The following is a 27,964-nucleotide window of genomic DNA, read 5'->3' on the forward strand; positions in this document are numbered from 1 at the left end:
CAGTATGATACATCCTCGATCATTTATTCTTCTTCATAATTCAGACAAAAGCCAAGCAGAACAGTTAAATGCAAGAGCGGAGCAATATAGAGCAAAACAGTACCGATCAGTACAGGGCAGAACAAGAGAAAGTAGAACAGGCAGAATAGAGTAGAGCAGGGCAAGGGTCAGGCTATACAGGGCAGTGCATTTGATGGGTGAATAGTAACGACCGATAGACAGATTGCAGATGAAGTTCTCCATGGTTGAGAGGGGGTGTTAAAATTGGCAACCAGGGCAAAACTTCATGTGGGTCATCTTATTCATGGCTGATAATATTTTTATTAGATTCCTCTCATCGAGAGGTGTAGGATTAATATAAATATCATCCGATTCCGGTAAGTATTCATGGAGATATGAATTTATTTTGATTATAGAATTATTATCAAGCTGACCTACAACTCATGTAGACTCAGAAGCCCAACAGTCGCATCTATTCAAACACCAACTTTGTGTATAAATATAAGAGGACTTTTCCTCATTTGCACTCACTCATCTCATCACGTCTCTCTCTTTCTCTACTGCGCAGAAATGAGTCTCCTCTCTACTGCGCTGAAATGGGTCTCTCTCTCACACATGTGAAGCCGGAAGCTATTGAATTTGAAGCTGCAACTGCAGAAGTAAAGATTGACTTGCGTGGCCTAGAAGATCTCCTCTTTGGAACTGCGTTGTAGGTTCATCTGAACCTCCTCTGAAATCCGCAACTTTTGGTGGTGGAATGAAGTCAATCCGACAAACAATTTGCAAGATATCGACTGCCCTAGTTTGAAGCTGGAAACTACTGAAACTGAAGCTGTAACTGCAGAAGTAAAGATTGACTTGTGTGGCCTAGAAGATCTCCTCTTTGGAACTGTGTTGTAGGTTCATCTGAACCTCCTCTGAAAGCTGCAACTTTTGGTGGTGGAATGAATTCAATCTGACGAACGGTTTGCAAGATATCGACTGCCCTAGTTTGAAGCCAGAAACTGCTGAAACTGAAGCTGCAACTGTAGAAGTCAAGATTGACCTGCGTGGCCTAGAATATCTTCTCATCTGAACTACACTGTAGGTTCATCTGAACCTCCTCTGGAAGCCGAAACTTTTGGTAGTGGAATGAAGTCAATCCGACAGTCGGTTTGTGAGATATCGTCTGCCCTACTTTGATAATGAAGCCGCTAATGTTGATGTTGTTGATCTAGGGTTTGCTACTACTGATATGAATCAGATTTATTGTACTATTTCTCTCTGCTGAATTATTGAAGATAAAAGAAGATTTGATCAAAGGGTTTCCCCACACATTGTGGGGTTTGTCCCTGGCTAGCCGCCACATCTTGTGTCTCTTGTCTTGGCTTGTTTTCTGTCAATCGTTTAATGTTCTATCTGCACTTTACTTTATGTACATGTGATTGCTAATCTGTGGAATATAATAAGAAAAAGAAGTAAATTGTTATAAGCATAGAAAATACCATAACTTAACACACCAGCTATTTGGAAAATAATTAATTAATTCATCTTGAGTTAATTAGTTGTAGAAATTCAAACATGAAGCCTTTGTGAAGTCATGCAACAGTTATCCCTTTGATGGAGGAAGTTATCCCTTAATTAAGGAGATAAGGATGAGTTGTATTTGAGTTGTAATTAGTTAGCTTAGTTAACTGAGTTAATACCAGTGAAATTAGTTCCAAACAGTTTGTGGAACTAATTGTGAGTTCAGTCAGTTAATGCATGCATGCATGAAACTAGTGTACTCCAGATAATTGAATATTCTCTCATAAATAACTCATGCATGTCAGTTTAGACAAAGACCCAGTTGAGATTAAAGGCAAGGACAGTGTACTATCAGTTGCAAGAATTTTCCTATAAAAAAATCTCTTGCATGCAGAAGGAATTCATTCCTTGATATTTGTGCAGTTTTACAGTGTGTTGAGGTAGTGTGTGAGATCAGTGTCACACAAGGTTACAGCAAGAACACCCAGGGAAAAAACGCAAGGAAATAGGAGGCTTGGAGGGCAGAGAGAAAGGCATATGATTTGTCTAGTCTGTCTATGAGCAATGAGAGGGATTGTACTGAGAGATGGATAGTTGTGAGAGCTAAAGCTTTGTGTAATCCTGAGATATTTCCACTTGTATGATAATACAGATAGCGGGGTTTTTAGCTGAGGCTTTCCCCAGAGTATTCTTCTATGTTTCATGTGCGATTGATTCTTCTTCTTTGTTATATGTGTTTTGTTTGATCTTGTTCAAAATCAATTAAGCTTCCGCAAGTTTGATTGTAGAAGTAGATTAATTATTTTTCTTTAGTACATTGCATAATCAGATTAATCTACAGTGAGAATTTCTACAAAATTCATTAACAGTTCATTTACTAATCAAAACATGATGAGAGCCATAACCAAAATCTATCATAAATCATGCTTATAACCAGCAGAATAATAATGCTAGAACATCAATTAAAACCACATATTAACAAGTATATTTCACATGGAACACAAGAGGAAAATAGATCTTATTAACATATGAAAAATCAAACCAAGTCAGGGACTTCCACGTACCACCTGACCATAGATTGGGTTGAACCAAATCTTTCTTGTAGCCAGTCACCCTTGTTCCGTATTCCAAGCATGAATGTGGGACTCACAATAGAACCAATCAAGGCTTCCTCGGGCTTTAGCGTGTATCTCGCTAAGGTATTCCTTGGACCAAACAATAAACATACACTACAAGATTTACCGCAATCTTTCCATATACCATTCAATGGATCACAAGCATGGATGCCTCAGGATCTCTCCACCTAAACTATGAGGAAGTTATCTCTCTCCACCGTCTAAGCTTTGTCGTGTATCCCACCATTACTGGTCAAGGGATTCCTGGGCCCAACAAGGGTATTTACAACTAGGCTTTATCGGGTACCCTGCCATTACCGGTCAAGGGATTCCTAGGCCCAGCGAGGGTGTTCACAACCAGGATTTACCGTGTATCTTGCCATTACCGTTCAAGGGATTCCAAGGCCTTGTGATTTTCCCTTAGACCACCCCACTCAGTTTTGAAACCATTTGGTAATCCAAATCAACCAAGTAAGAGAACCCCATCACACCATGGCTATCTAAAAATGGAAGGGCAAGGCTGAAAACCACTGTCACGCCTAGCCAAACCCTTGCTAATGACAATAATAGAACCAAACATGCATGTACCATGCATGCCAAAAATAGAAATGAAATCATACATGCAACTCGATAACTACAAGTAATCTCATTGTAGCCACTCGATCTCGCTCTTCCTTGCTTGATCGTTGCTTCCCTTCGCTTTCATGTCCTTCATTTTCCTTCCTTCCTCCAATGCTAGAGTGATCCAAGAATACTCCAAGTGTATGAGGGTATGAGAGAGTAGAGAGAATAAAGAGAGAGCTCCAAAACTAAACTGACAAAAGGTTGTGAATTGATCCTCAAAATCCTTTTTATTAATGAGGCCTCTATTTTCTTCATTTTCCTCCTCACATGCAACCTGTGACCTTTCACCTTCCTTTTCTCCTAATTTCCATTATTTTCATAAATAAAATGTCAATTAATGCCTATTTGCCTTTCCAAAGCCTTTTTTATTGTCTTTTCCAATTTCCCTAGCCATAATAAACCAAATGAACACCCACACTAGGATGCTTTGCCCAACATTCAGCTTGGAATACGTGTCCCATGACCTTGGTCTTATTTTTCCTTTATTAAATTTATTACATGGATTTTTAACCCGAGGTTGTTACACAAGTGTTCGAGGAGTAAAAAGGGAGACATGAATGGGAAAAGGCCAAGATAGCTAAATGTGAAAGTTTGATTAAAAAATCAAAGTTGATATCTCACAACTCTTGCACCAAATAAGAAACCCATTAGTTGAAAATCGGTGTAAAAATGGGTGTACTACATCAAACACAAGGCAATCACACACTTGACAAGTGAAAAGCATGGTTGGTTGAAAAATGATTTTCATAGAAAGAGGGAATTTACTATAAGGAGACCTTTTCTCTTAAAACAAACATCAGCAAGTTTCTATCTAACTAGTTTTAGCCACAAGAACATAGTTTTTTTCATTGGAAGTTCCATCAAATGGATGTAAATAGTTCCTTCCTCAATGGAAATTTGGATGAAGAGTTCTACATGTATCAATTGTCTGGGTTTATACTCCTAAGGAAGGAACATCATGTTTACAAACTAAATTTGACTCTATATTAGGTGAGTATTAAACCCAAGCATGGTTAGTTAAGATTAGCGGGTGCTTAGATGGACATGGGTTCCAGTAGGCCCTTCAAATTCTAATATGTACATGAATAGTGTTGGTAATGATATAATTCTACTAGTCATTTATGTATATGATATAATTATTATAAGTAGTGAGGCAAATCCTTCTGAACAAAGTGAATCTAAATGAGTAATGCTTTTGAAATGGCCTTTATAGACCTCCTACATTGTTCTCCAAGTGTAAAAGTTTGGTAAATGGGCAGTGGCGTTTTTGTCTCACAAACAAAATATAATAAGAGTTTGCTTGATAGCTCCAAAATCACAAATTTTGAAATCTCATCTACACCTATGGAGAAATGATTGAACCTTTTAGCCAATACTAACTTTAAGATAGCTAATGAGTCAATCTATAGGGAAACCATTGGTGAGCTTGCTATATCTTGTAGCCACCAAGCGTAATTTGGAGCATTACATTAGCAAAGAGGGTTTTGAGATATGTGAAAGGGACACTTGACTTTGGCATTCTATACAATATAAGAAAAGGCCCTAAGTAGTGTGGGTATGCAAATTCAGATTGGGAAAGTTGTGGGATAAGAGAAAATCAACTTCTAGATATGTATTTAGCCTTGGCACAAGTGCAATAACATCGACCAATAAGATGCAACATGTTGTATCCCTTTCAGTGAAAAAAGAAGAATATTGAGCAATGAAAGCAACATGTGAAGTGTTTAACTGAGCAGGAGGGTGCTTATAGACTTGAAAATGCAACAAAAAAGCAACAACCCTGCTTTGCGACAATTAAGAGGTGGTAAACCTAACCAAAAATCCAATCTTCCACGAGTATACTAAGAATGTTGAGATACATTACCATTGCATCAGATAGCTTGTAGAGGATGGATGTATTGAGATGCAATACTATCCCATACAAGATCAAACTACACACATTTTTGTTGTCTTTAGGCTTGAAGAATAATTAAAAAATTTGGATGAGCTTGGTGTAGTTAATAGATTGACCATTAAGGGGAAGGTGTTAAATTAAATAAAAAATTATAATGGTCAATTAGATATTGCACATAGTCATTAACACCCTATATCGGAACAATCAGATTCCTGGAAAAAACTTCATAAATGAAATTGCAGATCGGGTCCAGAACCCTGGGATTAACGAAGATCCAAAGAAGTCCAACAAAAGTATGAAGTTTTAGTAACGTGTTGTGTTTTCTCAAAGGAAGAGGGTTTTTCCTCTTGGCGCTGTGATTTTACGTAGGGCACTATGCTATTCATGGTGGATGAGCTATGTACATAAATGGCGTTCTCAGTTGAAGCGTTGCGCATTCACCTTCAAAGATCACATATCGCATTCAACCTAAACCTTTCATCGCAGATCGCAATTTAGTCCTGAGTCTTTATTGCATATCGAAAAAGGGAGCCGCGATTGCGATAAGCGAAATTGCGATGACCCTTTTATTTGCGATATTGCGATGACCCTGAGTTTTGCGATTTAGCGATCAGCCGAAATGCGATGAACCTTAATTTCATCAAAATCGTGATGAGTGCCTTGCGATGTGATATGGATCTATGATGCGATAAGAAATCACATAAATAGTGTTTGATTATCATTGTGATGAAGGATTGTGAAAAGCACATGCGAAGGAGCATCATACATTGTAAAGCGGTCATATGAAGAGGTGAAGGGTAGAGCTATTTTAGAAAGCACAAAAACTTTGAATTTGATCCTTCCTTGTCAAATTTGAAAACTGATTTTAAGGGCATTAATATTGAATAAATAGGAATAGGAAGGATTATAGTCTCGATCTCGAGACTAGGTTTGTAGACTAGTATTTCAGGCTACGAGTTATGGAGTATTGACCAGAAATTGTCATCATTTTGGTATCAGAGCTGTAGAGCTATAACTAGGGTCTCTCACACCACCAATTATTCCACATTATTAAGTCAATCCGGGATCGTTTTGTTCTTGCAAGGAGTAACTCAATCCGAGGTTGTTCTGTCCAAGTAGTGCTCGGTAGTATAGCGTTCTAATAACTTGAAAGGAAACAAACACTAAGCTGTAACTAAACCAATTCAGGAAATGAAATCACACAAGGCAGATGATCAGTCAAGGGTACGGAACCAATAACCCTTCCCTTTAGAAACTGATAAAGAAAGAAAACCAAAGCATGGGCTTATAGGTCAGGGAGCTAGGCAGCGCCTTGCTGGGCTCACGACAGCCTTAGGCATGCTATCACGCAAAAGCAATAAAGGCAAATTGGCGAAAGTAAACTGGAACAGCAATTCTTAAAATGGAACAGCAGTAATGAAATGGAACAGCAAACTATCATAAACAGGAAACGTCAATCATATAAAATGGAACAGCAAACCTAATTGGAACAGCAACCCAAATGGAACAGCAAATCCAAATGGAACAGCAAACCCCAAATGGAACAGCAAATCCAAATGGAACAGCAAACCCCTAAGGATGTACACGGTCTATACTACTGCAGCGATCCGAGAGTAATGTGTGATGTGGCTGTGTTTCTGAACAAGATAATATTATCTTCAAGCCTCACAAATACTTATTTCATATGAATCCAATAATGATAACATTCATACTAATATCTTGCTGTAGAAATGCAATTCGAATAGATTCAGTTTGTGTAATACAGAGACATGAATTAAAGCACTTATTCAGATTCAAATATTAATTAAGAAACATAGCCTATCAGAACAAAGAAATATCGGATTACTGTAATGAAAGAAATATGCAAACCACACAGATCACTGTATGATACAACAGCGAGTGACCGTCGGAGCTGGGCCCTTGGCTACGATGGTACACTGCTTAGAGTTACTTCAGATGTAGAAACGAAGTGAACACCAAATCCTTTATATTGATTGCATTAACAAAAGTGTACAAAATCAGATCTTACAAAAGCTCAGTGATCAAAATCGTTCTGAGTTTTTAATCAATTAACAGTTGTCCCCCACGCTCGGTGGCATGGTACCTTTATATAACAGAAATGACGGAGATGTCTAGATACAAAAGATAAACTTGAAGCAGCGATCCCTCAGGATCGAAGATCCTGAGGGATTCGCTATTCGTTCGGGTCTCCTCTTTCCTTCCTGCTTTCTCCGTCACGATATCCTGCGTCCTTTTCCTGGATTATTCGGCTCCAATTTTGCTTGATCTTGTCCGCATCCGGTTCCCTGTCGACGAGGCAGCAGTTACTTTCCTTGCGCTTCTCGTTTTTACTCGATAATCCCCTATTTCCACGTCCTTCTGCATAGAAAACATCGATTATTAGTAATTAAGCTTCGTTTGCCCATTTTCACACAATTTACCGAAACCCTTATGTTTTTAGGCTCAATATGCAGAAAAGATTAGAAATAGTATTGAAAAACCACTAGGTTACTTATCAAAAAGCATACCTTCCAGGTGCTCCACACACCCCCCTGCTTACCCTGTTTCATGTCCTCATGAAAACGTTGTAATTGACATGCAGGGCTGTGAGAGAGTAGGCCGGAGAAGGGATCTCTCGAAGAGGCCGACAACCATGATTAGCAACTAGATGGTCAAAGAACTGGTCTAACTGATCTGCAGGCATCTCATATAGAGCCTGATATCCAGGTGCAGGATGCCAAACAATTGGACTGCGAAACCGATATCCCAACCAAAATGGGCCTGCTCGCAGAATCCGTTCCCCATAGAGACTCAATCGACTGGCAGCCAATTCGAAATTCTCAAAGTTAAAGGGTTCCCTGAGCTGGATGTTTGGGTTAGAGGTTCGGTATCGAAACTTTGCAGCATGGAAGGCCTGGTCTTTAATAGTCAGGAAATACTCCAGACCATTTCGGATCAAGTCTTCATGCATGGGACCTAATATCTTCATGACACCTGGGATCCTCATCATACTCCTATGCTCTCTCCATAGTGCTGTTGGGTCCCTAGGTTCAGCTCGTACCCAAAGGTCTAAACTATTTTCTTGCCTCTGAAAGATGTTGTAAGCTTTAAACCATTTTAACTGATTCACCCCAAAGGAGATAAAGGCTTGAAATTGTATATCGCCAACGAAAGGGCCAGGATTCAAATCAGTTTCCTGGTCTAAGACAAGGTTGTGCAAGTAGAATTCACATAACAATCTTTGAACTTTAACTCCATAGTGCTTGCAGCAATCTATAAAATCATTAACAGTGTAACAGCTTTTATTTTTAATCTCAAATAACGTTCAAGCAAAAATAAAGCATAATTTTTAGCAGGGGCTCTACAAGTCAAAACATCAATATACAAGGAACACAAGGTGTCCATCTGCTTAACAACACTATCTAGTCGACGAGTTACCTTAGCAACCTTTTCCTGCTCCTTCTGCCATCCTTCAAAGGCCTGGCTTTCAGACTGACTGATGTTTCGAAGTTGCTGTTGGAGCTCCTCATATCTTTCCTTGGGGACCGTCTGTTCTCGCAACTGCTCGGCCTCCTGCTGGGCTTCCTTCATCATTTTATGCAAGGTCCTGGTTTTCGGGTCTTTCTTCCAGGCAGCCGTAGAAGCTAGAAGTTTAACCTGGACCTTCCTATTGCGTTGTTTTGAATTTAGGACCCGAATTACACCCGAGGGGGGTGTTTCCGTTTGAACCTCTTTGCTATCCGTCTCCTTTTTGATGCGAACAAAGGGTTGGTGTGGTCCTCCTACCACCGGAGCCTCTTGCTGTTCCATTGGAATGTCCATTCGTTCCTCCGGGCCAGATGGAACAGCAGTTTCTATTGGAACAGCACCCTGTTCCTCATTAACATTCGGAACAGCGGACTGTTCCTCAACAGTAGGTCTCCTGATGGGGTTTCGTCCTTCAAAACGAACCCTAACCCTCGGGGTTCTTGCTGTCGTGGTCCTTTTCTTTTGCCTTGCAGTTTTTTGTATTCTCAGACTGGCTTTCAACATTCTGATTTGTTGCCGAAGTCTGGCTATCGTGCCCAGCATCCTCTAGTGCTTCTTCTTCAATTTTGCAATTTCCCTAGCCTCGGCAGAGGGTTTGGCCTTTAATTTTACTCCTTCTTCCTCTCCCGGAACATCTTCCGGTGCCCTGGGGATAGATTGTCCCGAATTGATGTCTTCTGCTTCATTACCGGGCAGGTTTCCTTCCCCTGCTTCTTCTGCATGCCCTTCTTCAGGTAACTCTTCTTCTGCGGGACCGTCAGGGATGCCTCCCGGACTAGAGGCTTGGCCGTATTCTCCCATGTTGGCCAGAACTGCTGCCAATTCCTCTTCTCCTGGATGGTCTTGCAACGGGCTACCCATAGATTGTGCATTTTCTTCCTCAATTCCTTCTCCTGGCTGGTTAGTTCCAGCCTCTAATTGCTCAGCATTTCCTTTGGGTAATTCACCTTCCTCTTCCGAAGGTTCGTCCTCGATTTCGATTGGTTGGGTCACAGTTTTCTGAATCTTTTCCAACCTTCCCCTTATTCGAACCAATCAAGCTGATTTCCTGGGTCTTTCAGGCAGGTTGGGAGTGCCAACAGGTTCTCTAGGTTCCTCTGGTCGTTCCGGCGTATCGGAGGATCGCTTCCGTTTCGACACAGCCTGTTTTTCTGCCGCTGACTTCTTACGTTTCTCTGATTGTTCCGGCGTGCTAGAGGACTGCTTTCATTTTGAAACAGCCTGCTTTTCTGCTGTTGGTTCCTTGTGTTCTTCTGAACGTTCCAGTGTGCTGGAGGTTCGAGGTAAAGCTAGTCCCATTTTGACTGTTTCAACCAATTCCTCCCAAGTGTCTTGTTGTTGGGCAAGACTGTGGCTTATTATGAGCCGAATCAGTCCGTGGTGGCTAACAACCGTCTCTGTGTGCTGAGCTTTCTTCAAACTTCGGGCCGCATCATGTAATAATGAATTTAAAAAGGCAGGGAGATTTACAGAGCATTTTCCCTTCAAAACAGCTAGAAGTTTTAAGTGACGAGCCCTTACCACATCTTTCCTCCCTTCGCAGGTGATATAGCTCTGCACTATTTTCGCCAGCTCGGTCCAGGGTTCCCCCAGTGTCGTCGGCAGAACTCCTTTCCCTTTGACTGTCAGACTTTGGCCTTCGCTTTGGAAAATTTCCATTGCTTTCTGCAGTCTTTCCTTCTTCAGCTCCCATCTGGGTCCAACAGCTGGTAATCCTGAGGTTTCTGCAATGACGTCCTCCGTGACTTCTATCCGCTTTCCTCTGACTATAGAGTGGTTTTCCTGCAAATTTTGCAGGAATTCCAAAGCTACAGCCTCATTCGATTCTTGCAGGCGGTTGAAGTAATTCAACCATCCTGCATTTTCCAGAATTTCGCGGGCAGCATCAGACGCGATCAGCTTGTGCGGTTCTCTTCGGATTGTTTTCCCGCCCATAGCTTACTCTCAGAAATGAACCCGGGAATGGAACAGCAACTGTCCACAGTATTTACCGAACAGAGAGGATACTCGATGCAATTTTAGGAAGGATTTTTGCAGAGCATGCATCAAAGAGAAAGATCATGGGTGGCAGTCCGTAGAATAAGATCATCATACCGTTAAATCGTGTTGTTATTTTGCCCGAATGATGTGCAGCCACGTAACCATTGGAGTAATGAGATCACCTCCCCCCCCGCGATCTGATAGGCTGCCCCCAGCTGTCAAAGAGAGGAGCAGCAGCCAGTCGGGAGTCAAATCATAAAGTACAGCAGATGGAAATTATGCCATGTTGTAAAAAGACAGTGAAGTACCAAAATCGAGGCAGAAAAATGGATCGCTTTTAAGATAAGCCAGTGTGATATAATGAGGAACCGAGGGTTGGACGTCTGTCAACCGTACGAAGTCTCCAGTAGTCATTGTCAATTCCGTTGCCATGATTGGTGATAATACTCATGCGATAATTATATCAGGGTGTGACATATGATACATGCAAAGGAAATAAAAGACAAACAGACTTAAATATCATACCTGTTGGTGTAAATATTACGACTCCAATGCCATTAACAGAGCTCTGCTGCCAACAGGTGTTCATAACCTTGGCAAAGTTGTTTATCTCACCCTCCGGAACCATTATCCTTTGTGTATGTATTGAAGAGTGCTTCGTCAAAATGCAGGCCATTATGCTGGCTTGGTGACCAGATAACCATAATGCCATTCACAAGGTAGGCACGAAACGTGGTCAGGCCGGCTCGTGATGAGACCTCCTGTTCCAAGGTTTGCTTGTTATTTTTCCTTTGGACCATATCCCTGGTGTGGTGGCTGTAATGGGAATGCCACTTCGCTTCCATCCTTATGATCATGGTAGGCTGGCTCTGAATGAGACCCCCTATCCTGCATTTGACGATTTCATATTTTTATTTTTATTTTTTCTTTTGTTCTTCTTTTGCAGCACACTTCTTTTTCTTTGTTCAATTACACATAAGGGTGGCTCCGCACTCCTTAAGAGCGGGGAATGGTGGAAGAAGTCTTACAATCCCAACAGACAGATATAAATGTTTGCTCATATTCCTCAATGATGATCAAGGAAATTTTTAGGGAAATCGACATGATAAAAATTGCCAAACCATGGTTCAGGAACAAGATAATGACAGTAAAGACGAAAGTTAGTGTCGCTCCTCTTATCTTCTTATATCTGCTGACTGTTAAAACAATAGCGATTTATGATATGCAGGTTTCGGTATAACATGCTTTTAAGTTCATTGCATAATGTCATTGCTATATCTAAAGGATTTAGGAGAGCATAATCGCAAGACGTCCAAATAGATGGTGTCTGAGCATGTGGATGATTCGTCTTGCGGAAAATAGCGGAATTAAAGACATTCTGCATTTTGAAAAAAAGGAATATGCGAGTGCTGTTCCTTTTTGCAAAGGGACAGCAAAGCACAAAGAGTGTTGTTCCTTTTTGCAAAGGAACAGAAAAAATCAACACGGGCTGTTCCTTTTCGCAAAGGAACAGCAAAAATCCACACGGGCTGTTCCTTTTTGCAAAGGAACAGCAAAAATCCACACGGGCTGTTCCTTTTTGCAAAGGAACAGCAAAAATCCACACGGGCTGTTCCTTTTCGCAAAGGAACAGCAAAGCCCAAAAAGTGTTGTTCCTTTTCGTAAAGGAACAGAAAAAACCAAAAGTGTTGTTCCTTTTCGCAAAGGAACAGCAGAATGAAAAAGTGTTGTTCCTTTTCGCAAAGGAACAGCAAAAATTCCAAAATGCCAAAGTGTTGTTCCTTTTTGCAAAGGAACAGCAAAAATTCCAAAACACAAATGTGCTGTTCCTTTTCGCAAAGGAACGGCAAAATAAAAAGTGTTGTTCCTTTTCGCAAAGGAACAGCAAAGCAAAAAGTGCTGTTCCTTTTCGCAAAGGAACGGCAAAATAAAAAGTGTTGTTCCTTTTCGCAAAGGAACAGCAAAGCAAAAAGTGTTGTTCCTTTTCGCAAAGGAACAGCAAAAACAACAAGTGTTGTTCCTTTTTTTACAAAGGAACAGCAAAACACCAAAAGTGTTGTTCCTTTTAAAAAGGAACAGCAAAATCAAACGGGTGCTGTTCCTTTTAAAAAGGAACAGCAAAATCAAACGGGTGCTGTTCCTTTTAAAAAGGAACAGCAAAATCAAACGGGTGTTGTTCCTTTTAAAAAGGAACAGCAAAATCAAACCAGTGCCTAACCAAAATACTGCAAACAAAAGATGAAAAGAACATATGTACAGGATGTTATGTACAAATTACAAAAAACAAATTGCTTAAGTTATGGGTGAGGAAGATTTCACTTCCTCTCCTAGGATCTCCAAATCAGTATCTTGCTGAAGCTGTTGACAAAAGGATTCCCGAGTAAGGGGTCTTCGATAGAGACGAACTCGGTGGCCATTTACTTTGAACGTATGTCCAGAACCGTCAATCGTGGTCAGAGTGAGGGTCCCATTGTCGTACACCTTCTGGATCTCATATGGTCCTAGCCAGCGAGTCTGGAGTTTCCCCGGGAAGTCCTGGAACCGAGAATCGTATAACAGAGCCCAGTCTCCTTCATGGAAGACTTTATTCTTTATAAGTGCATCGTGCCACTTGCTCTCTGTTGTTGGATTAATGCCGTGTTTTGTAATGCAGAGAGCCTAACCTCATCCAATTCGTTGATTTGTCGTAGTCGATTGATCTGTGCCTCATTCAGATCTAGGCCGACCTCTTGTGCAGTTCGTAGTGTTTGGATCTCAAATTCGATAGGAAAAATTGGTTGTTTCCCAAACACCAATTGATAAGGTGAATAGCCTGTCGTACTTCTCCATGTGGTTCTATAAGCCCACAGAGCTTCAGGTAGCCGAGCAGCCCAATCACGCCTGTGTGATGCGATGGTTTTTGTTAAGATTGACTCAATTATCTTGTTACTGTTTTCTACTTGTCCATTTGCCTGCGGATGGTAGGGGGTAGTAATCTTATGTTGGATATGATAATTTTTAAGTGTTGCAACTAGTTTGTTTCCAACAAATTGTGGTCCACCATCTGTAATCACTTCTCTTGGAAGTCCGTAACGTACAAACAAATGGAACAAAAATTGTATTACCGAATCTTCTGTAGCCCTAGCTAATGATTCAGCCTCAACCCATTTAGTAACATAGTCTGTTGCTACCAAGATGTATGTCCTTTGGTTTGAGGGTGGATTAATGGGTCCGACGAAATCGAGAGCCCATCGTTCAAATGGCTCAATAACCAGTTGTGGTCTCAGAGGCATTTCATCAGCTTGACCAGGTTTTCCTGCTCGCTGGCAGCTATCACAGGCCTGCACAAATTTTTTCGCGTCCTTAAAGATTGTGGGCCAATAGTACCCTGCCTGTAGTATCTTATGTGCTGTTCTCTTGTCGGCAAAGTGCCCCCCGCATGGTCCACTGTGACAAGCCTTTAAGATGTCTAGGATCTCATCCTCTCGAATACACCTTCTGATTTGCATGTCTGCCCCTGTATGGAATAAATGGTCTCCAATCCACGAAAATCGTGTGCTTTTTTGAACAATTTGTTTTCGTTCATGAGGGGTTAGGTGTTTGGGTAACTTACCCACTGCAAGGTAATTGGCGACGTCAGCATACCAGGGTGTGCGAACGGCAATGGCAAACAGATGTTCGTCAGGGAATTGATCTTCCACGGCTGCTGCTTCGCTTGATTTGGGTATTCTTGAGAGGAAGTCGGCTACAGGGTTCTTCTTGCCAGGTCGATCCTTAATTGTGATGTCAAACTCCTGCAACAGGATCAACCATCGAGTTACTCTAGCATTCGTGACAGGTTTGTTTGCTAGATATTTAATAGCAGAGTGATCTGTATATAACACAACAGGGTAACCTGTAATATAATGCCTAAATTTATTAACAGCATGGATTACAACCAAAAATTCCTTTTCAGTAACAGTATAATTGAGTTCGGCAGAGGATAAATGCTTGCTAATATAGTAAATAGCGTATGGCTTCTTATCCTCTTCTTGTCCTAGGACTGCACCGATTGCTGTATCCGAGGCGTCCGATGAGATCTGGAATGGCAGATTCCAGTTTGGTCCTCGAAGGACTGGGGCAATTGACAGCAACTTTTTCAATTCTCTAAAAGCCTGGTCGCATTTATCTGTCCACAAAAAATTGACATTACCTGTCAGAGCATACAGAGGTGCTGCAATCCGTGAATAATGTTCTATAAAACGTCTGTAATATCTGAAAAATCCAAGAAAACTACGTACCTCTGTTTGAGTAGTGGGGGTAGGGATGAGCAAAAGAATCTGAATTTTAGCAGGGTCTACCTGGATACCAGCTGCTGAAATGTAGTGCCCTAGGATGATTCCTTCCGTCATCATCATGTAGCACTTCTCGTGGCTGAGGCAGAGTCTATAGCAATGCAGCATTGTAAAACTTTTTCCAGGGTATCCAGAGCTGGATCAAATTCATCCCCATACGGTGTGAAGTCGTCCATATACACCTCAAGTCCATCGTTTATTAGATCTGCAAAAATACTGAGAATAGCCCTTTGAAATGTAGCAGGGGCGTTACATAGGCCGAAGGGTAATACACGATAGGCAAACGTTCCCCAAGGGCACGTAAAGGTAGTTTTATCCTGGTCTTCAGGGGCAATTTGGATTTGGTTATATCCACTGAAGCCATCCAAAAAGGAGAAAAATTTCTTCCCTGCTAACGTGTCCAATACTTGATCTATAAATGGGAGGGGAAAGTGATCCTTTTGTGTAGCCTTGTTTAACTCCCTGTAATCGACGCAGATCCTCCATTTTCCGTTTTTCTTTGGTATCACCACGAGGGGAGAGACCCATTTACTGTCAGAGATAGGGTAAATAAAGTTAACATCTAAGAGCTTCTGAAGTTCATCTTTCACTATCTCTTTTAGGTGCGGGTTGAGTCTCCTTTGTGGCTGACGGACAGGTCTTGCGTCTTTCTCTATATAAATGTGATGGGTGCATAATTGAGGATCAATCCCCTTCATGTCGGGGTAATCCCATGCAAATGCATCTTTGTATTTTTGTAACAGATTAACAAGTTTTATCTCTTGATCTGGTGTAAGATTGGAGTTAATATTCAGAGTTTTACCAGGTTCAATTTCCACTACTTTAGTATTAGCAACAGCAGTTACTGGTATTGTCTGATCATGCGGATCTTTTAAGGGATCTTCTTCTAGCTCGTTGTCAAATGCTGCCTCTATCATAAGACACTGCATATGTTTTCTAGCTTCAGTTTGACTAATAAAATTGTTAATGGCGTCGTCTTCTGTTTGATCCTTGAATTCTAACGCCTTCTGTATGGTTAATGGAGATCTGATGTTGTTAGCGAGATATGATACAGGATAAGGGTTAGTTTTAATCATTGGCAGGCTTGGCTGAGCTGGAGGGTACGGAATTAAATTTTTGACATCGGGTCCTTTAGCTATAGTCATGTTTCCCTGTCGGCAGCCAATGTAGGCATCGGCAGTAGCAAGCCAGGGTCTGCCTAGGATTAACGGATGTCCATCTAGTCGGGTTTTAGGATTAATTACCAGGAAATCTATGGGATACTCCCATGAATCTACAGAAACCATGACATCATTCAGAGTACCTTCTGGTCGAACCACAGATCGATCTGCCAATTCTAATAGAGTAGAGGTAGGTTCTACTGACGTAATGCCAAGATTTTGGCAGGTGGAGGTTGTCAAAATGTTGATTGCAGCTCCCAGGTCGGCTAGAGCATTAGTCAGGGTTTGGCCATAGATTTGAACGGTTACAATTGGGTTCCCGGGATCTTCATATTTGATAGGTGTTTCCTTTCCTGATAATAGGTCGGATAAAGTACCAACTACTTGGACTCTAGGGTTATTATTTGTATTCCTCCTTGATTTTTTGATGCATAATTCCTTTATGGTTTTCGCATATATAGGAATATCTTGTATAGCTTGGAGGAATGGAATCTTTATATACAAATTTTGTAATTCTCCCAGAATGTCAAAGTCTGGAGGTTGTATAGGTCGAGATATGACTAATCGTTCTGGGAAAGGAGGAGAGGATGTGCTTGCTTGTTTATTGTTTTGCTCTTTGTTTTCATCCTTCCGTTGTGGGGGTTGTTCTACAGGTAACTGATTTTCAATATGAACCATTTTGTCTCCCTCTGTTTCTACTATTCGTCCCGATCTTAACTGAAGATCGTTGCACTCCCTTAGGTCAGACTCAATCTCTGATGTGTCTATGATTTGAATGGATTAGACTGGCCTATTATTAGGATTGGGGTTGGGCTGGGCTGGGAGTTGCGGTCTCAGATTAGACTGGGAATTTTGTGGTAAGGCTGGCAGAGTTGGTTGAGGGAGTGGGATTGATCCTGCTGGCTGATATGTCGGTCTTGGCCAGCTTGTCTACCAGGATGAGCCTTGCGAAGTGGAAGGGGTCCACTGTGGAGGATAGGAACTATTCTACCAATATGGTGGAGGATAAGGGCAGTTTGGCCAACCAAATTGGGACATCCAAGGATTCGGAGTAGGAAACATTTGAGGTGACCAATTTGAAAACGGGGGTTGGGACTGATTTTGCCACATGTTCTGTTGCTGAGTGTTGAACTGCGGGGGTTGAAAAGAAGAGGAGGGGTCTGAAAACATACCTGGTTTCCTAGGCTGCCATTGACGACGCTGGTTAACAAAATATGTTGGTTCTGACTCCTCTTCTGCTTCTTTGTATACTGCCTTCAGACCAGGAAGTGAAGGGCAGCTTTCGGTCAGGTGGTCCTTGGTGCAGATAGCACATATTTGGACTGTATCCAGCGGGCATTCTTTATGGCTGTGCTTCTTCCTGCATCGTGGGCAAAAGATGGCTAGATTCTGCTCTGCCTCGGCTTGCTTCTGTTTAGCCTGCACGATGTCAAGTTGTGTAGTTAGTGTTCCCAGGATATCAGTTTTAAAATTTTCTAGCAAATTTCCAAGTTCCACCCGTGTTACTCCCTCTGTTAATGTTCTGTTATCTCTGGGGAAGCGATCATATTCCGCTGGTTTTATCCTCGTGCTGCCTCTTGAGCTCCTGATACACAGATCAATGATATCAGCAAAATTTTCCTGATAAATGTCTCCTTTCCCCATGATGTTTAACGTTTCGATCCATTGCTCTCTCATACCTCTAATTAATGCAGTTTTCAACACGTTGTCAGGTAGAGGTAGTGATGCATAAGGGGATCTTTGCAAGTTATATTGGAAACGTTCCACATATTCTTCTAAGGTTTCGTTTGGTCTGGCTGACATTTGAAAGATTTCATCTTTTAGTTCCCTCGACCTACAGTAATCTTGGTATTTCTTTAAAAAGGCTTCTTTCATTTGGTCCCAATTGTTAATAACCCCACCACCTAAGCCCATAAACCATCTCAACGCAGCCCCTTTTAATGTAGAGGGGAACAGTTTCAGTTTCTGGGGATCGGTGGTGTAGTCGTATCCTCTACATAATACATCAAATTCGAAAAAGAATGCGTCCGGATCTTCTGATGTGAGGCCATGAAATGTGGGAATATGCTGGAGAGGGATGACTTTCATGGGTGCATTTGCTGCAGAATCTACTATCGGATATTGCAATGTGGAGGTCTGGGTGTTTGGCTGATTCTGCGCCATGGGATCAAATATATGCCAGTAATATTCAGGGATTTCCAAGAGAGTGTTCCTTGGTTGAGGAGGGATAGTCTTAACACCACTCCCTTGATCAGGGATGATAATGGCCCCAACTGTCTGCGGTGAATGAATTCCTTCAACAAGGATTTTCGCAGCGCTTCCCTTGTCCGGGCTATTCAAAGACTGGTTTAATTCAATAGGAGATCTACATTCCTCAATTTCCCCTGTTTCTCCTTCTCCTTCACAAAGGTTACTTTGGGTCCCTTCGTGCAGTGGTCCAGGAGTCGAATTTTCAATTTCTTGGAAATCCTGCTCCTCTGTTCGACTATGCACCTCAGCAAAAGCTTCGGATGGTGATCCCGAGGCCTGAAGGGAACTAGTAGGCTGTTTAGAATTAGCTTTCTTATATCCCACTGATGGCTGAGAGTCGGCTTTCTTGTAGATTTCGTCTATAAAGGTCGTTCTTCCAAGGGTCACCGGCCCCTTGGCTTTGGATGGAGGCTTTTGATCTTTTTCTAACTTTTTTTGCTTAGTCATGCACTCCAATTAAACTACTAAATCCTATTTAACTGGCAATTCTACTAAGAGAGCGGACGGTGGAGCAGGGCTTTTACATGCTCCGTACGCAGGTTCTTACCTTCCGTTTTTAAAATCCAACTCCCTCCTAGCAGATTTGCGCACTACTCTATAAAGGACAAATGGCTATTACTCCTTCCCCGGCAACGGTGCCAAAATGTAGAGCTATAACTAGGGTCTCTCACACCACCAATTATTCCACATTATTAAGTCAATCCGGGATCGTTTTGTTCTTGCAAGGAGTAACTCAATCCGAGGTTGTTCTGTCCAAGTAGTGCTCGGTAGTATAGCGTTCTAATAACTTGAAAGGAAACAAACACTAAGTTGTAACTAAACCAATTCAGGAAATGAAATCACACAAGGCAGATGATCAGTCAAGGGTACGGAACCAATAACCCTTCCCTTTAGAAACTGATAAAGAAAGAAAACCAAAGCATGGGCTTATAGGTCAGGGAGCTAGGCAGCATCTTGCTGGGCTCACGACAGCCTTAGGCCTGCTATCACGCAAAAGCAATAAAGGCAAATTGGCGAAAGTAAACTGGAACAGCAATTCTTAAAATGGAACAGCAGTAATGAAATGGAACAGCAAACTATCATAAACAGGAAACGTCAATCATATAAAATGGAACAGCAAACCTAATTGGAACAGCAACCCAAATGGAACAGCAAATCCAAATGGAACAGCAAATCCAAATGGAACAGCAAACCCCTAAGGATGTACACGGTCTATACTACTGCAACGATCCGAGAGTAATGTGTGATGTGGCTGTGTTTCTGAACAAGATAATATTATCTTCAAGCCTCACAAATACTTATTTCATATGAATCCAATAATGATAACATTCATACTAATATCTTGCTGTAGAAATGCAATTCGAATAGATTCAGTTTGTGTAATACAGAGACATGAATTAAAGCACTTATTCAGATTCAAATATTAATTAAGAAACATAGCCTATCAGAACAAAGAAATATCGGATTACTGTAATGAAAGAAATATGCAAACCACACAGATCACCGTATGATACAACAGCGAGTGACCGTCGGAGCTGGGCCCTTGGCTACGATGGTACACTGCTTAGAGTTACTTCAGATGTAGAAACGAAGCGAACACCAAATCCTTTATATTGATTGCATTAACAAAAGTGTACAAAATCAGATCTTACAAAAGCTCAGTGATCAAAATCGTTCTGAGTTTTTAATCAATTAACAGTTGTCCCCCACGCTCGGTGGCGTGGTACCTTTATATAACAGAAATGACGGAGATGTCTAGATACAAAAGATAAACTTGAAGCAGCGATCCCTCAGGATCGAAGATCCTGAGGGATTCGCTATTCGTTCGGGTCTCCTCTTTCCTTCCTGCGTTCTCCGTCACGATATCCTGCGTCCTTTTCCTGGATTATTCGGCTCCAATTTTGCTTGATCTTGTCCGCATCCAGTTCCCTGTCGACGGGGCAGCAGTTACTTTCCTTGCGCTTCTCGTTTTTACTCGATAATCCCCTATTTCCGCGTCCTTCTGCATAGAAAACATCGATTATTAGTAATTAAGCTTCGTTTGCCCATTTTCACACAATTTACCGAAACCTTTATGTTTTTAGGCTCAATATGCAGAAAAGATTAGAAATAGTATTGAAAAACCACTAGATTACTTATCAAAAAGCATACCTTCCAGGTGCTCCACAAGAGCAAGGGTGTTCTTGCTTATGGAAATTTATGATTACAAAGGTTTGAAAGTTCGCAACAGTTGAATGAATGGCAAAGTTTGGCACAAGACTACAGCAGTAAGACTGTAGAAAGAACTTTTGGAAGTTCTTAGAGATTGTAGCAGAACCTCATTCCAGATGAGGCTTGGAATAGACAGGGACAGAGGAGTCCTTAAGAGAAGTGAGTGTAGCAACTAGAGAGAGAGAAAGATTGCTCAGTGCAAGTTCTAAGGAAAAGAGGACTTGGAAACCAGGCAGAGGAGAAGCTTGGTGAGAAGATCAACTCAGAAGGAAGTTGATTGGTTGCAGGTGTAGAAGCTCACACAGAAGAGAAGATGGCTATGGAAAGTCATATGGAAGGTTCAGAAGAAGGCTACAAGATGAAGGAAAAGGGTGCTAAAACAATCCACAGGAAATGGATGAGTCAAGCGGAGCTTGACAAGGAGATGGCTGAGATAAGAGAAGAACTCGATGTGTTAACAATGTTGCTAGGGGAAAACCAAAGACAAGGTTGGGTCTTGAAGAAAAAAACAGTGAAGTGGCCTAAGTTACAGAGAAGGCTACGATAGAGACAAGTGAAGCGGTTGATGGAAAACCTTAGAGAAGCAAATTCAAAAATGGAAGTTTCCATTTGTGGACCAGAACATGGTGAAATTTTGGGTGAAGAGGATAATGGGAGATCAGCTGAAGATCTCATGGACTATTGGAATAGTTCAGAACAATTTGAAGATATGTTGACAAGGGAAGCAGATGAGGCTATGAAGCCTTGTGTTTTTAAATCTCATAGTTTGTGTGTGTTTGCAGGATGTGCAGAAGATGATGGACAGTCTGGTGAAACTATCACAAAGATGAATAAAGCTCTTGAGGTGAAGTATGATGGAGAATGCCTTTTAGAGGAGGAAGGTGTTGATTTATTGTAGTAGAAAAAATTCATAGATGAAATTTTGTTTGGTGTAAGACATTCAGTTGAATTTGTTATGGACCAGAAGCATAATGAAAATTCCGTAGTGGTATTCCAAGGAGGTAAACAAATGAATTTGTTTAATGAAGGAGTAGGAAACTTGTGTGTAAGCAAATGAAATGATAGATTAGAAACCGGAGGATGGAAAGGGTGCGCACGTACAACACGTACAGGATAACTGAGGGTACTCTGCAGCTAACAGCAGCATTTGTAGCTAACAGATCCCGCAGCCTTTCGACATCAATCACCATCCGTCTCCCTGTGTCGCGGTCAACTTTTTTCCGGTTGTCTCGGTGTTGGTTCCCCACCTCAACATGGAGGATAGCATGGATTTCGATGAGGTCGATTACTCCCTGGACCCGTATTCTAGTCAGCCTATCTTTCGGAGCCCAAACCCTAACCCTACAAGCTCTGTATCGCTCCCGCATACTATTTCGTTTTCCCCTAGCTCCGCTCTGGTTGTCTCTCTACCTAGCCATACTACATCCTCCTGTTGAGGCCTCGAAAATCGCTGCCACAACAAAGGAGAAACCACCCGGTCCGAACCTTAGTGCAGCTCCTTTTCCGTTTGGAATAGTGGTTCCGACTGGGGATAATGGGACCAGTTTCCCAAGAACTATAAGTGAATGGGATGGATGAATGACTTATGACATAAGATGGTAATAAGTGGACAGCTAAACTATAAACAAAATGTAATAACTATAATTGAATCCCGGGACTTATCACTTGGCAAAGTGTAGCGTTTGATGATCTATGCTTTAAGACAGGCATATAGATGACTCTAACACTTTAAGCATAGACGTTTAAACCATTTAAACATTGCTCTGCATAATTAGTTATGCAGAGCGATTAGAGCAAATTACTACACTTAATCATTCATATCATTGATACATACATGAGTGAAAGAGATAACAAATCACCAAAACATTCAATAGTGAAACAAAATGAAGATTCGTTGTTATATCGCATACATGCATTCAACAATAGCAAAGATAATAACACAGCAATTCATATAATAAGAAAGAACACAGATACAGATAATAGTACCATGTAAGCTGATCGATCAATCCAGTATATCAATTACTATGTCGCAGTCCTTCCTTCCAATCGGAAAGCATTCCAAACAACAGACAGTCGTGCGCAATTGTATAAAACAGCCTTCTAATCAAAATTAAGAACCGTTGGTCGAGTTTCACAAAAAGAATATAGACTGAAGCACAATAGTGCAAACTTCAGCCTTTAAGTCTTATTACAAAATTTTACGACCCTTTCCAAAACAATGAAAGGGTCTATAAATACTATACTAATCTAAATATCTAAACAACTGAAAAAAGCTATTAAATTGGCATCAATAAGTGTTTTTTCCATCTTTCCTGGCGATCTGGCAGTTGGCGGCAATGCTTCATTCGGTGGGTTCTTTTCCTTTACTCCTTAGCTGACATATCGCCAGCATTGGCTCTACTTCTGGTGGAGTGTTGAGACGCGAAGTCAGCTGAGCATCATATGTAGCATCCTGAATGTCGGGGATCAGGCATCCGAGGGCATCCGTTAAACACTTGAGAGCAGACCTTTGAGTATGTGGCTTGACTAGAAAGAGCCAATATGCTTCAGAGGTTAAAGTGTTTACTCCGGTAATTAACTTCCTCTGTTCCTCTAAGCCAGGATAACTTGCTTGTTCAAGCATATCTGATGTTGTTATACTTCCAGGTGTACACTTGGAGATCATATTTTCCAGATAAAGTGTATCATTGACTAGGTCGGTCATGTTGCTGGCAATTATTTTACACCTGGAAGCCGCCCTTTCTGCTTTCATTACCTGAGTATTCCATTCCGTGAAGAGTATGTCCTTATACGTTTCATGGATTCGGGACAAATTCGTCGCTTTCCCTTCCGGAGTGTCTTGCCACTCAACATATTCAGATATGGCATCTTCGGCCTGATCTAGCTCATTTCTAGCCCTCTCTATTTGCTCACACACTGTTGTCGATATTTCGCATAATGACTCAGCCTTAGCAAGTTGTTGACATAGAAGTCTGATCTGAGACAGTAATGCGCTGTTTATTTGAGTTGCCTCTGCTCTGAAATTTTTTACGTTCTGTGTGCTCTTGATGCCTTCGAGATGTGCTGATAGTTGAGCTATTCGCTCATATTTCGATTGCATCATCAGCTCATTTGATGCTTTCAACTGTGACAATGCCTCTGACAATTCTTTTGCCTTCTGCGCTTCACTTTGATTTATCCTCTGCCTTTCAATTTGCAGTTGTTGGGTTAACAAATTGTTTTCCTGTTGTTGAGCCAGCAACTGCTCTTCCACCTATGCTGCTTTATTTTTCGCTTCAATTACCTCTGCCTGTAATGCATATATTTCATGGTCCTTAGTCTTCAACAGAAGACTCACCTCCGATGCTTTGTCGATAGTTGCTGCGGAATAAGCTCCCGCGAATTGAGACAGTTTAGTTAGATCATCGGAGGGATCTAAATCCTCCTTCCAGACCATATTGCCCGTGACTGTTTGCTCAGGCAAGATAGAAGGTTGATCAAGCCTTCGTCTTTTCTTAGAGCGCTTAATAACGGCTCTATGCTTTGGGCTGTAGAAAATATCCAGGGGAGGAATTTCTTCCACCTGGAGCACAATTTGATCGGAAGGGTCCTTATTGATGATCTCAATATCCTGTGAAATGGGTGGGCCGCTGGTTCCTCCTAGAACCTGAGAAGAAGTGGTATCGAGCGCATCACTTGTTTTAGAGGAGCCTGTGTCTTTGGAGCCTTCCTTACCACTGATAATGGAATCGAATTGATTCCATTGTTTAATCAATTCAGGATCGATGGAGGTTTGCTTATGTTGCTCTGTATGGGCTTTGCTCCGTTCTTTCTCTTGTTCTAACTTCTGCTGTTCTTCAAGTGCTTTTCGTTGTTGCTCCTCTTGCGTTTTCCCCTGCTGCTCCTCCTGTGTTTTCCACTGTTGCTCCTCCAATTCCTTTTTTTGCCTATCTGCTAGTTCTTTCTTTAGTCTCTCTTCTTCCTTCTTCTTCCTCTGCTCTTCTTCCCTCTGTGCCTTTTGCTGCCTTTCTATCTGTTGTTTATCATGTTCTTTAGTTGTAACGGGAGGTGAATGTATCTGTTGCCGACCAGGCTCGCTTGAGGAAGACGCTGGGGTTGTGGATAATAACTCTAGGGGCAGAGTTTGCAACCTCTGCTCCCTAAGTTTATTAAACTCTGTCAACGCCTCATCATTGTATTTCATTATGGCAAGCTGTTTGGCTTGGCTTATTGTCTCGGCACCTACGAACAAGTCATCAAACATATCCTCTTGATGATCAACTTTTGTTAATTTTGCTTGTTCTAGGGCAATGTAGGCAGTTTTCTTTGGATCATAGAGTCTGCTTGGGAGAGTGGCCAGGGATAAAGCTTGGATTTTTGTCACTTCTTTTTCTGCGTGCTTGTAATTAAGCAGAGTAAAAACCCCAATTCTTAAAGGAAAAGAGGGCCAACCTTTCTTCTTCTCTTCTTTGAGAGTTTGTGTGACACCCTCGGCCATAATCTGGTAACAGATTTCCCGGGCTAACAGCTTGTCTGGGATATATAAAGGGAGGACATGTGGCCTAGCCTTACTCCCAAAAACTCTGATGTAGGAGAAATACTCTTCACCAAACCAACTTGCTACGGCTGGTAAGTCAAAAGAAGCTTCATAGGAAATTCTAGAAATGGGTCTGTCATAAATAGAATAGTAAATGGGCGCCATGAAACCATTACAAATTTGGTACAAGTGGTCCTTGTAAGAGGACTTCCACAATTTCTGATGGTATAAATGAATGGGTGTTGGATCTTGGGTGGTCCATCTCCAACCGAGGACAGGAAACTCAGAATTGAGACACAGGGTATCCATAATGTAAGCAGAATAATAAAATGGCGGGATTTTCCTTTCGGTGACTATAGTTTTGTTTCTGAATTCACGAACAGCTACGACCAACTTATCAGAAAGAATAGTGGCCCAATCCATGATTATAGCATTGATAGCCGCTTCCATTAAGGGAACCATGTCAATATTGATATTAACGGAGTCATTCAATCCCCACAATCTACACATCATAATCCCCGCATAGCAATAGGGAGAAGCCAAAGAAACGTTGGAGTACTTACCCGAACTTTCATGCTTGTGCTTGGCTGGGTTCTGCCTCCAATCTCGGAGGGGTTCGGATGGTGATTCATTTTCTTTTGCGAATTTCTCCACGAAGGTTCTGTTGTAGACTAGCTCTGGTTCAGGCAGATGATACATTCGCCTCAGGTCATCAGGCTTGAATGACCAGAAAATCCTTTCGTCCCTTGTATGTAAAGTTCTATCAGTAATGGGGATTTCTTCAATTGCCCAGCGCACCACATCTGTGTAAGGGAGAACCTGCTCTCTGGCCGCTATTCTGTGTAAAAAGGAGTCGGCCAAGTCTTTGAGTGTTGCATCAGACTTCCTTAATACATCTACACTAGCCGTTCCCACTGTCACTTTTGGTTGCTCGGCCTCCAACAGATTATATGTGCCCTGCCATGTGGTCCTAGCAAGACAAGTGCACGTAGTGTCCGAGATTAGGCCTTTCTTCGAAATTGAAGCAGCTTGTCCTGCAACAGGTGTTGTAGTAGAACCAGAACTCCTCTTATTTTTCTTCCCCATCATGTTCAGGCTTTTCTCAACAAACGAACTCTACACAAGTGCAAGAGAAATCGTAACACGAGGAATAATGAAGACAAAGCATAATTGGAAAGATATATATCACTTGAAGCGTGGCGCTATTAATTTTCAAAAAGTGGTTGCGGATCCAATCACTGGTAAGAGATCGCATATGCATTAATGGTGATTTTAAGGCCTGCTACCCATTAAATGACCTTTACGCTGTTATTCAGTTGAATGACCTCCCAACGCGTGCAACAGATATGATATGCCTTAGACGCAAGTATTCGTTAATCGAAGGGGCAAAGTTATTAAATACGCATGCATTACCTTATCCCTGCATTTAACGGCATTTTGAAATTTGTGCCTTATCAACCGGATTTAAATATAACTTTAAAGCTTAAAACAATCACTTTTTGAAAATGTCGATTACCGATGAACAATGTCGCATCGCATGGGGGAAAGAGTTACACTATCGTTTGAAAGTAGCCCTGGCGAACGCCGATTGCGATATCGCATTGGACTAGCATGTGAACACATTACCAGATGCTTATTAAGTGATTTGCCGACTTCCGATAGCGAAATCGCATCACATCGGGGGAAAGAGTTGAGCGCCTTATGAAAGTGCATGGGATATCTCCGACGGCCGATAGCGATATCGCATCGGGTCGGGGTTTAAAACTTGAAGCGTTTTCTCACAAGAGGCAGTGCCGATAGCCAATTGCCGATATAGCGTCGCATCGGGGTATAAGATATGTTCTCTTTTTGGTGTATGCAATGAATACTGCCGATTGCCGATAGCGATATCGCATCGGCAAAGACCAAAGTGCCGTTTAAGTGCATCTCTCTTGTCATTGCGATATGCGATCTTGCGATCGCTTTATCGCAATAACAAAAGATTGTTTTATTTTGGAAACATGGTCATTCGAAAAAGGCTTCAATTCAGAAACACATTTGATTATCATACCTTTTTCGAACAAATTCATTAATACCAATTAATTTTTAAAAGGGACCCATTTCATATGTTAATTGTTTGTAAATACAGATGATATGAAATGGGGGGTTGTTGTAGGGCACAACAATTGGCGATTCGTTGGTAGAACCAGTTATCTCTGAAATTAATATAAACACTCAAGCTTTTCCAAAAATAGAAACTCAATCAGAAGGAGAAATTTCTAATATAACTAGATATTCATGTGTTCTGACTAAAGTGAACTCCATTTCGTTAACTTCGTCCCATTCAGTTCAAGAAACTAAAAACATAATAAGTTTCTAAAACAAGTCTTTATTGGTTCATAGTGATAAAAATAGAAAACTTTCCCAGATCAGCTTTTATAATTAACTCCTTTGTCATAGGTAGAGCCTCTGTTGCCAGCAGACATTTATAGTCTCGACAGAGATACCTTTTAACCATAGTATTGTCTACCTTTTCATTCACATAAGAGTGTGATTAACAGAGTGAATCCATAAAATGTTGTCATATTTTATTTTTCATCTGTTTTTCTTTGTAATTAATAAGATAAAAAGCCATTGTCCTGGTTTGGTAGCCAGCTTATGACAATGCCATTCACTGGTAATAATTTAACTGATCAAGCTGGCTCGTGATGAGACCCCTTGTCTTGAAATTTCAAGCCATTACCCTGTTTTGGTAGGCAGTATTGGTAATGTCAGTTAAGCTATTTCCCTATGAACATGGTAAGCAGGCTTATGATAAGACCTCTTATCTTTAATCTTTTATATTTTAGAATTACACTCTGAATAATCATAACCTTTAGTGAATGGGG

This window comes from Pinus tabuliformis, chromosome 6 (genome assembly GCF_031772625.1).
Source record: "Pinus tabuliformis cultivar Carrire ecotype Pingquan chromosome 6, CPIR1, whole genome shotgun sequence".
Lineage (NCBI taxonomy): Eukaryota > Viridiplantae > Streptophyta > Pinopsida > Pinales > Pinaceae > Pinus > Pinus tabuliformis.